This window comes from Anastrepha obliqua, chromosome 4 (assembly GCF_027943255.1).
Source record: "Anastrepha obliqua isolate idAnaObli1 chromosome 4, idAnaObli1_1.0, whole genome shotgun sequence".
Lineage (NCBI taxonomy): Eukaryota > Metazoa > Arthropoda > Insecta > Diptera > Tephritidae > Anastrepha > Anastrepha obliqua.
This window is the reverse complement of record NC_072895.1, coordinates 42699970-42712080: the sequence shown is the minus strand read 5'-3', so window position 1 is coordinate 42712080 and position 12111 is coordinate 42699970.

Sequence of the window (12111 nt, the reverse complement as noted above, 5' to 3'; positions counted from 1 at the left end):
TGTTAGGGGAAACAATTGAATTCAATTTCCATCGTAAAACAATAAAATAAATATTTTTCAAATGCACTTGTCCAATGCACATAGCGGCTATTTTTCTTCGTCATCAACCTGTTTTCTATCCCCTCTGTTAATTCAGACAATCCTTTCATCTCACTGCTATTTCATTTGATCACTATTGTCTGGGGAATTGAATTTTAACACGCCCACTGGCAATTGCTACAATAGTTAGTTGGCGTTAATAATAATCACCGATAGTGTTTGTGGGTGCGCTTTAATGTTGACTACTCGTACAGTTGGTCGCGCTTTAATGTTGCAATAAATGTTTTTCTCTGTGAACTGTTGAGCGCATTTACGGTATAAAGGCTGTTTGGTGTGCTTAGTGATTGCCACCTATGTGAACGTTGTTTTTTTTTTGTATTAAAAAACACGAATGTGACCAACCAATCCTCTTATGAATGTGGTTGATCTGTGTCCACTTATAGTGATAAAAAGCGCATAATCGATATGGGAAAGAAACACATTAAAGTATTTTTGACAATAGAGTTGCATACATAAGTACAAAACATACATTAGGATGGCTCAAAGAAAAAAAGTTGCTTGATGCTGCCCTCTAAATTTTGTATTATGACTAAAATTATGAGAAATTTTTTATTATTATTCTTATTATCGCACACCACATACCGACTTCTTACAGACCAATAAGTCTGCTTGATATTTTATCGAAAGCCTTCGAAAAACTTTTATCAAATCGGCTCAACCCTATAATGGCACAAAGAAATCTTATCCCTACACATCAGTTATAGTTCAGAAATATTCATTCATTCATTAAATAATTCAGCACTGTTCAGAGAATACTGTTTGCCGTCTTCCTAAAAATATCATAAGCATTTGACAAGGTATGGCAAGGGGCCCTGCTATGCAAGCTAAAAATGAATATTCCTCATAATTTGTTTATGCTGCTAAAATCCTACTTACAAAACTGTCATTTTCGAGTTAAAATAAATCAAGAAGTTACCAAACTCTATGAAATCAATGCAAGCGTGCCCCATGGAAATGTTCTGGAATCAGTACTTTATACGCTTTCCATTGCCGACCTTCCTTTAACAGTAAGCACACATACAGATGACACTGTGGTAATGGCTAGAAATAGTCACGCTTCTACTGCTTCTAATCAACTTCAGCAAAACCTTGACAGCTTTAGCACATGGCTGAATAAATGGCGTATAAAAATGAATAATAACTGCGAGACACTCCAAACGGACCACGCTAAATACTCAGGTATTCATAACATATTTTGAAAGCGAAAGCAGCTTGGAATAAAATTTCGTTCTCTTCATTAGCTAATTACTTGGCCAGAAATCACAGCTTTCGGTGGACAATAAGTTGCTCATATAAAGATATACTGAAACCAATATGGACATATGTAGTGTACATTTGGGGCTCAGTGCAGACGTTTGTCTGCAGCGATATAATTCCCCGTGACCTTGGAGTGCTATCGGTACATGAAGAAATTAGCAACATCAGGCATCATTGGCATTGCTAGTCATCTGAGTCCTTGGGCGCCAAACCCTTCACACCATACCAACGTCCCTCGCAGACTAAAAATTCGACAAATATTTCATTCTAATTCAAGTTTTTAAATATAATTTCTAGAAATATATTTTTATGCACTTTTATAGCTTATTAAATTTTAGTAAAATAAATTGCAAGTTCGAAGTTGCCAAACAATTTTGTTTTCCTGTTTTGTTTCTGTTTTCCTTGATTTTTCTTTTCGTGACGGTGTTGCGCATTTTCTCGCAGAAAAATTTCGAACCCAATTGTTTCAGCGAAATGGAGAGAAAACTTTGTAAAAGTCGCTGGTTTTCTTGGACTAAGCTTGAAAATAGTTCAACTCTTATTAATCGTATTAGCTTTCTCATATTGATAAGACTCCTCTTTCGTGCAGATATTTATTTGAATCAACGTTTCCCAGAGTTTGAGATTCAAACTTTAGAAAAATTAAAGAGTCTTATAAAACTGAAATAAAAGTTCTGTGGTAAGACTTCCATCGTGATTTGGCTCCAATGAGAGTTGCCAAGTAGTAGAGAATAACATTTTGCTTCTCTGAAAAATATTAATTTTTGTTTCAAATTTAAATTCACATTCGCTAAATCAACTCGTAAAATAATTGATTGCATCGTTTTCTGTTGCTTATTAGAGGCAATTGTAATAATTTTTTAATGCAGGGACAGCTTTATATATCATATTTATATTATATATGTAACATATCTTATACTTTTTGTAAATTTGGAACAGAAATTACATGATCACTTTGATCAAAACCTTCAATAATTCACTTTATTTATGATTTATAAATCATGTATACTTCATTAGAAGGGAAATATCTACTATAAGCCACTACAAACACCCACAATTAAACTCTTAATTGCATTGAGCTTCATTAATGAACTCTTCTTGGCTACAATATAAATAATTTTAATAAATCAGTTACCTCTTCAGTCTCAATAAAAAGTGCAATACCCAAACCCACAAACGGCGATAGTCTAACGCGGGTGGTAGCTGCTTTGTTTGTGTAGTAAACTCGATTACTTGATTATTCACAATTAAGCAACGGAAGCAACAACAATATACCTATATATGAAAACTGTAACAAAACTGCACCAAATTAGTTCAGCTACCAGTGTGATACCTTAAGTGAATTTCGAAATCATCTACAAATACTGGCACATGCAACTACATTTGGCTTAGGGTCTTTCAAGTTCAAGTTTCTTTTTAAAAATCTAATTAAACATATAAATATTGTAGCTGGAAATCCATTATAGATTTGTTGACATATATAGCAGAGGGTATAAAATTAATCAATATGATGATAACTGATATTTTTACTATTTCTAATATGACAGAAAAATAAAATTTTACAAAAAAAATCCATAAATATTTCCTAAAGTATATTTTATTCTAAAAAATTAGGAAAGAAATATGTGGCTTTAAGAACTCTATACTAATTTTCGACATTGAATAGATCTCAAAATTATTAATTTTGTTTCTTTTATTTTTCAGTTTACTTTTTTTACTGTTTCTAATATAAAAAAAAATATTACAAAAAAAATTCCAAAAATTTTATCTAAAGCATAATTTATTATAAAAAATAAAAAAAAAAAATATTTCGCTTTAAAAACTCTAACTAAAGGGTAAGACTCCGTCAGAAAATATGAGATTTGCAAGTGGTCTTTCGATTTCTTTGAAACTTTGGGAAATATTAGTTCTAGGTAGTTCCTCATCATGTTGGTCTCCTTGTCGCGGGGATGAGGCTTAAGTGTTGGTTTGACCCCCATATCATGGGGACCAACCCAATACGAACTAAGAGGGAAGCTCCATATGAGGATTGGCTAGCCATCATGGCAAAATTGGTGGCCATCCAATCACCATATGAAGATCACCGTACCGACGCACCTGTTAATCCTTAACCCTCATCATCCCATCATCTCCTCTCCTCACCCCCCCCCTAACCCAAGGTGTCATGCGACCCGTGCCTATTGGGTGGTTTGCAGTCAGGGGGTTCTCTGTCCGACTGTATTTCTACGGAGCTACCTCGATACCGGGTCACCTCGGGGTATAACCATGACCTTGCCGTGGTATGGGGCGCTGCCACGGTCGACCATCATGTTTCCCCTTCCTTTTTATAAGATCACCATGTCTGCCACGGTGGACGGTGATCGTAAGAAACAGATGGAGTCTTTCAATCAAAAAACCTCAATGGACAAGCAGTCCCTAAATGCAAAGGAAGCTATAGCTTCCATCCCCAAATCTGGACCAAACCAGATTTCTCTTAGTACGACGGAAGCTGGGATAACTAAACCTAGTGGAAGTGACAGTACATCGAAGCCCTTCACGGCTAGCCCAATTCGTACGGCGGAAGCTGGTGCTGAGGACAAACCTGGCAACAGCAGAAGTGGCGGTACTCACAACAAAACTACGGCCAAGAAGTCAACTTCCTCTACCACCAATACCGGGACTAGCCCTGGTAAAGGTGGCAAAGCTGAGTCTGGAACGACTGATACCTCCGCAGTAGCAGAGCCTGCACGGCATGGCTACAAGGAGAGACGTGCTGCCTTCAGGCTACTGGAGCGCCTGAAAACGATTCCAGAGGGGGAGTGGTCTGTTAAACAGAAGCACTCATTCAGCTGGGCGACAAGGGTAACGGAGGAGTCCCCTCGGGGCTCTGAACCGAACCCAAAACGTCAGTTGTCGGACGACCCACCCAGCAACCCCAGCACGTTGAAGAAGCCCCGAATCAACAAGACTTCTCCAGCTACGTACAGCGAAGCTGTCAAAGGCCAACAGCTATGGGCGGTGGTTGATAAAAGCAACCCTGACGGCACTATTTCGCCTGACAATTGGAAGAAAGTGGAAGCCAGGCTCTCAAGCGTCTTCTTCCAAATTCTGAAGGAGCATCCTGGTCCAGCTCCTTTCTGTCGCGATAGTGGATGGCATCAGAGTCATGTGAAGCTAATCGCCTGTGCCGATCAGAGATCCACTGATCTATACAAAATAGCCATCTCAAGGATTGGCGAAGTATGGCCTGGGTCTAAACTCGAGGTAATTTCAAGGGATGACATCCCTAGTTTACCAAGAGCTAGGGCCTGGTTACCAGCGGAGCCATCAGACCCTAAACAAATCCTTGAGATGCTTCGGGTATGCAATCCAGAGCTTCCTACATCGTCTTGGAAGGTCACAAAGCTGGACGATCCCAAGGGCGAGTACCGAAGCGCTACTTTCGTAGTCTGCAAGGACTCGGCGGACGCACTGGCGCGATTGGACGGTGTAGTAAGCTATGGGTTTTCGTCCATAACTCTGAGGGTCTACAACAAGGACAAGGCGCCTAACTTAAAGGACCCGGTTGGAGCTGAGATAGGCCCCACGGCGGAATCTGGCTCCGGTCCTAACACTGCTACAGCGCTACGGAAGGCATCTACTGACGGCAGTATCTCTTCCTTGTTAGATAGAGTACTTGATACTACTCTCACTGATGAGGAAGAGCTACTGGCGTCAGATTCAGATGAGCCCAACAAAACGGTGGTGGAGAGGAAGCCCAGTAACCATGATGTTACGGGTTCTTCAGATTAACCTTCACCACTCAAAGGTTGCGTCCGCCAACCTCATAATCTACCTGGCCAAAGGTGGACATCATATTGTCCTGATTCAAGAACCATGGGTATCACATGGACTTGTGTGCGGACTAAGGACTCAACAATATAAACTGATGTATGCTCGCAACAAAGGTAACCCTAGAGCGTGCGTACTAATAAGAAAAGGGATAAATGCTTTCATGCTCTCTAATTACAGCGACACCGATCAATTGACCATTAGCCTGGAGTCGGGAAATGAACGGATGTGGCTATCTTCCTGCTACCTCGCACATGACCACGAGGAGCTACCGAGATCAATATTCAAAGATCTGGTAGCGCAGGCGCAGAAGCTTGGCGCAAAGCTAATCATTGGTGCGGATGTAAATGCGCATCACGAGATATGGGGCAGCACTGATACCAACGCTAGAGGTGAGTGTCTCTTTGATTATCTGATAGGTACTAGACTACAGATTTGCAATAAAGGTAATAAACCTACTTTTGTCATTAGTAATAGACAGGAAGTGTTAGACGCTACTTTTGCTTTTGACTCCGTTATTAACAGAATTAGGAACTGGAAAGTTTTGGAAGAACATTCTTTTTCTGATCATAGATATATCTCGTTTGAGGTTAGCAAAAATCTACCGAAACCTAAGCCTGGTAGAAATATCAGGAAAACAGACTGGGAAAGGTATATAGATTGTATCGGGGCTACCCTAGGAACATGTCCATCAGCGGTGCCACAAAGCATAGAAGGACTAGAAAATTTGGTTGACAAGATTACCTACACCATGAATGCTGCCTTGGCGGTAGCCTGTCCCATAAGAAGACTGAGGGGTAAACCCAAGCCTAAGTGGTGGACGGTTGAGCTAAGCGAGCTTCAAAAAACAAGCCGAAGCGCTTTTAATGAGGCAAAGAAAACACGTCTCGATGAAGATTGGAAAGGCTATAAAGATGCCCTGAGAATCTACAAGAAGGAAATCAGAATTGCCCAAAGGCAATCTTGGAAATCCTTTTGTGAAGAGGTTGAGGGGGCAACTGAGGCCTCCAGACTTCGTAAGATTTTAGCGGGAAGCCCTCAAAATTGGGAACTGCTACAGAAAAGTGATGGCACTTTCACTACAACCAGTAAAGAGTCTCTAGAACTTTTACTCGACACTCATTTTCCAGGCTGCTCAGACATTACTGGGCATGACATGGAAGATACAACACACTGTCGTGAAGTCAGAATAGACGCTATTTCTGAGGATCGGCTCTTATGGGCGATTGAAAGTTTCAAACCTTTTAAATCACCGGGCCCAGATGGCATTTACCCGGTGGAACTGCAAAAGGCCACCGGATATCTAGCACACGGACTACTAGCAATCTTCAAAGGTTGCTTTCTCTACGGTCATATACCTCTTAAGTGGAGACAAGTCAAAATTGTTTTCATTCCAAAAGCTGGTAGAAACTCACATACCCATCCAAAAGACTTAAGACCGATATCTCTCTCCTCCTTCCTATTGAAAACTTTGGAGAGGCTGATAGAATTTCACTTAAGCCTAACTATAGATAGAAATCTTATCTCTACGTCACAACATGCCTACACGAAAGGGAAATCGGTAGAGACAGCTCTACATAACCTTATTTACACGGCAGAGAGTTCACTGCACAAACAGGAATTTACTTTAGCCGCTTTCCTTGATATTGAAGGGGCCTTTAACAATGTTGAAGGAGGGGCAATTACTGCAGCACTCACTGATCTTAGGGTAGAACCGGGCTTGGTAGGCTTCATTGGCAAAATGCTAAATAGCAGAATCATTGAAGCGGAACTAGGAGAATCGGTGCTCAGGAGATTGGTAAGTAGAGGTACACCGCAAGGTGGAGTCCTCTCACCGTTTTTATGGAACGCAGTTGTAAACAAACTTCTGTTAATACTGGAATCGGTGGGCTGTAAGGTGATAGCTTACGCCGACGATGTTGTTATTGCTGTCTCTGGTAAATTTGTATCTACATTAAGAGACCTAATACAAAATGCTCTAGATATACTTTCTAGGTGGGCAGGAAAGTGTGGTCTAGGAGTCAACCCAGACAAAACACAACTCATATTGTTCACTAGGAAACACAGAATCCCTCAGCTAAGTCCAATTACGCTCAAAGGGGAAGCTCTTGTGATTTCGGAAGAAACCAAGTACTTGGGACTAAACATAGATAGGAAACTGACTTGGAAGTCAAACACCTTAGAAAGGGTCAGGAAAGCGAACCTAGCTTTTTATGCCTGTAAGAGAGCTTTAGGGAAGACCTGGGGAATTAAACCTAAGGTTACTCATTGGCTCTACACTGCTGTCGTCAGACCCATTCTTCTATATGGAAATGTTGTCTGGTGGTGTGCTATGCAGAAAAAAACCTATTCTAATTTATTGAATAAGGTGCAGAGATCAGCGGAACTAGCAATATGTGGCGCCATGAAAACCACGCCATCCATGGCTTTGGACATCATGCTACATCTGCCACCCCTAGATCTCTTCTGCAAATACTCAGCGGCCTGCGCCGCTTTAAAGCTCAAAGCGAGCTCACAGTGGAGAACTGTCACACATGGACATTCAACCATTTTAGATTCCTACACGGATATACCCAGTGACTGTGATTATCACCCTCCCATTCTTTGCTTCGAAAGGAATTTCCTAATGAAAATCCCTTCTAGACTGGAATGGCTTGAGGAAGATCCAACACCCAATACACCCGTTAAGATCTACACGGACGGATCCAAAATGGACACCGGTGTAGGATCAGGGTTATTTTGCGAAGAGCTTTCTATTAGTGAATCCTTTAAATTACCGGATCACTGTAGCGTTTTTCAAGCGGAAATAAACGCTATTCATGAAGCCTTAAAATGGTTAAAGATAAACAGAATATCATCAACGGATATCTGCATTCTATCAGACAGCCAAGCTGCCCTACGAGCCCTGGATGCATTCCAAACAACATCAAGGAGTGTCTTACGTTGTCGCCAATCTCTAAATGAGATGGCCAAACAATATCGTATAATATTATGCTGGGTCCCAGGCCACAGAGATATACCAGGGAACTGTAGGGCAGACCAACTTGCAAGAGAAGGTACCTGTATGCCAGACATAAGTAATTTTATGGAGATACCTCTCGCAACTTGTAAGCTTCTCATTAAGGACGCACTAATCAATTCTGCAAATCAGAGATGGATTAGCGCTAACACCTGCGAAATTGCTAGGCAAACATGGCCAAGGCTTAATTTACGTCTGTCCAAGAGTATTATAAAACTGAGTAGACTTCAAATCAGGACCTTAGTAGGGGCCCTCACAGGACATTGTCTCATAGGAAATCATGCAAGGAGATTAGGCGTATACACGCATGATTTCTGTCGTAGCTGCAGAAATGAGGAGGAATTGGAAACAATTCAACACCTTTTTTGCACATGCCCAGCTCTAGCCAGAAGCAGAAACCGATTTTTAAAATCCTACTTCTTAACGAACATAGATAATCTATACACTTTAGGTATCAACAACCTTTTACGCTTTGTCAAAAGCTCAGGATGGTTCAATATGGAAAGGGAAATGTAGCCCAGCCCCCGCGGCTCACAACGGACCCACTCCGTGGTCTAAGTGGCATCGTTGTCTCTATGTGCGATGCGGCTGCCAAACCTACCTACCTAGTTCTAGGTAAGATACATTCAAGCCTAAAAGGATTTTGAAAAATTTTCAAAATTGAGTCATCTACGCCATGTTGAATATCGGGACCGTGTTTTTTCAAAAATCAATATTTCTTGAACCGGTGGATGGATTTCAATGCAATTTACAGACAATATAGAAACAAATAAGTAGTTTAAATTAGTATTATGTAAAAAAAAAATTTCGAAATTTTGACCAAAAAAAAGTCAAAAAATTTTTTTGAATCAATTTTTAGTTGATTTGGCCACTTTTTTAGATTTTCTGTTATACACGTAACGATTCCTTATGATTTAACCTTTATTTTGAAAAAAAAAATTTTATGGTGTCTATAATAGTTCTCGAGATATTGCGATTTTAGTGGAAGCGAACACCGTGAATTTCGCGGTTACGCAGCGCAGGAGTAGAAAAACGCGCACAGACCTGCAGCAGTCTGCTCCAGTCACTTCATACAGGAACACATAACGCAGCGCGAACCGTGCGTGCGTACGCGAAAGTGCGTGCGCGCTTCCACTAAAATCGCAATATCTCGAGAACTATTATAGACACCATAAAATTTTTTTTTTCAAAATAAAGGTTAAATCATAAGGAATCGTTACGTGTATAACAGAAAATCTAAAAAAGTGGCCAAATCAACTAAAAATTGATTCAAAAAAATTTTTTGACTTTTTTTTGGTCAAAATTTCGAAATTTTTTTTTTACATAATACTAATTTAAACTACTTATTTGTTTCTATATTGTCTGTAAATTGCATTGAAATCCATCCACCGGTTCAAGAAATATTGATTTTTGAAAAAACACGGTCCCGATATTCAACATGGCGTAGATGACTCAATTTTGAAAATTTTTCAAAATCCTTTTAGGCTTGAATGTATCTTACCTAGAACTAATATTTCCCAAAGTTTCAAAGAAATCGAAAGACCACTTGCAAATCTCATATTTTCTGACGGAGTCTTACCCTAAAATTTTCAATTTTGAATAGATCTCAATATTATTAATTTTCTTAACACTTTGCACTTTTCAGTTTCCTGTTTTTTACTATTTCTAATATAACATACGAAAATGTTAACACAAATGTTATAAAAGTATTAAAACGAAAACGAGGAATAAAAAAAAAACGCATACAAAATTTAATAATAAAACTGTTAAAAATAACGGAAACTATTTCGCTTTAAAAAGTCTTGGCTACAATTTTTGACTTTGAATGTATCTGAAAATTATATACCTATATATTTTTTAAATTTTCAGTTTATTTTCGTTTTACTATTTATAATAAAACAACAACAAAAAATTATAAAAAAATCCATAAATTTTTTCTGAACTGTATTTTATGTTTCGCTTTAAAAACTCTATACTAAAAATTTTCGACATTGAATAGATATGAAAATTAGTAATATTTGTTTTTTGATTTTTCAGTTTACTCCTTATGCTGAAAATATTTGAAGCATTTGTCATTCATTCGAAACTCCATCTGCGATTATCAGTAAAACCATTCAAAGTGGATTCTAAGTATTATTAAAGAGTTCTCGTATGAAACGGTCACTACTACAATATTTTCCTAAACCCACCTTCGACAAGCTGTTCAAGACTAACATCCGCTCACGCAGAGAGTGGCAAACTCAAAGGCCATGGAAAAGAGGGGATATACATTTTTACACGGGTGAATCAAAGCTAGAAAATAAGTAGTAGGTTTTTCCAAAAGAATTAGGAATAAAGTTATATGTTCGATTTCCTTCTGTTTTAGCCATAAAGGAGGTAACTGTGTATCTTCTCGGATAACTAGGCGGCCATCAAATCAATGGAGGGTACAACTGCTAAGAGCAAGGGTTGCTCAGGAATGCGTGACAGCTCTAAATGATATTAGCACCGTCTTCAAGGTCAGCCTTATATAGATTTCGGGACATAGAGATATTGCAAGGCTGATGAGCTAGCCAGAAAATGTACTAGTCTTGCCACTGCTTGAAAATAGAGTCTTATTGAATACTTATTGAATACAAAATAATATTCTGCAGGAAGTCAATAGGAAATGAAGAGAAGAAAATACTTGTGTTACAACCAGACACACAAATAGACAAGAAAAGATCAGGAGAATTGCTCATCATTTGCCGCTCGCTAAGGTTGGCGAATCGAAGGCGGTTAATATGTTACAGGTCCATCCAGGATCACCTTGACTAGAAGCCAGTGATGGTAAATGTAAGGAAAATTCCCTACATGTAGGGATATTTGTCGAAAAAGAAGGACAGATATTTTTAAATTCTGTAAATGTAGGGAATTTTCAAAAAGGACAGAAAAAATTTTACAATAGCGGGAAATATTAAAAAAGTTCATTTAAAATAAAAAGCCGCAGTAAGATTTCATGCCAGTATTTTTTTCCTTATGGCAGCATACTTTTAAAGCGTTAATACGGCAACATTGCCATTTTTTCTTCGTTAACGCTAACGCGATTTTTTCCTTGCGCGAAAATTATTAGTTGTGCCGCGTTTTTTTTTTTTTTTAGTTTTAGGAGAAAAATTAGTATCGGAAACAAAAGTTCAATAACAAATGGCTTGACGACGACAATTTTAGTGGCTGGTTGAAAGCTGTGGCTAACGATCCATTCAAATGCAAATGCGCTGAGTGCGACAAAGTTTTGAACTGCGGCAATTCTGATTTGCAGAAGCACGCCGAAGCAAAAACGTACCAAAAAAATGTGAAGACAATAAAAAAGACACCTAAAACAAACAGTTTTTTTTAAGAAAAGCCGAGTAATCCAAATGGTTCCAGAAATTTCGAAATAAGATTTAGCATTTTCTTCGCTGAGCATAATGTCGCCCTGCAAGTGGTGGACCATTTTATCCCAATCTTAAAAGTAATCGTGCCGGATTCTGAAAAAATAGAAACGCTGTCTTGTTTTAAACAGAACTGAATGTAATGAAAAAGTGTAATTTTTAGTCTTTTTGCTGAATTTTTCTTCACATATGTGCTTATAATATAATATATATGTGTACCTATTTATATATATTTTTGAAATAAAAGTTTTTATTAAAGTGTCTTATAAAGGGTGAAAATAGCACCAAGCCCAAAACTTATGCAAATAATTCAATTTTGACGTTGCAAGTGCCTCATTATAGTGTAAACACAGGAGAAAAATATGTGGGGAATTTTGTAGGGAAAAATTTTTGAAGCTTAGGGAAAAGTAGAGAATTTTTTTGGGCTGTGTAGGGATTTTTCAAAAAATCATTTACCATCACTGCTAGAAGCACCTGATCTAAATATCGGGAGAGGTTCCTTAATGAGACATGAATCAGTAAGTCCATCCAACCACA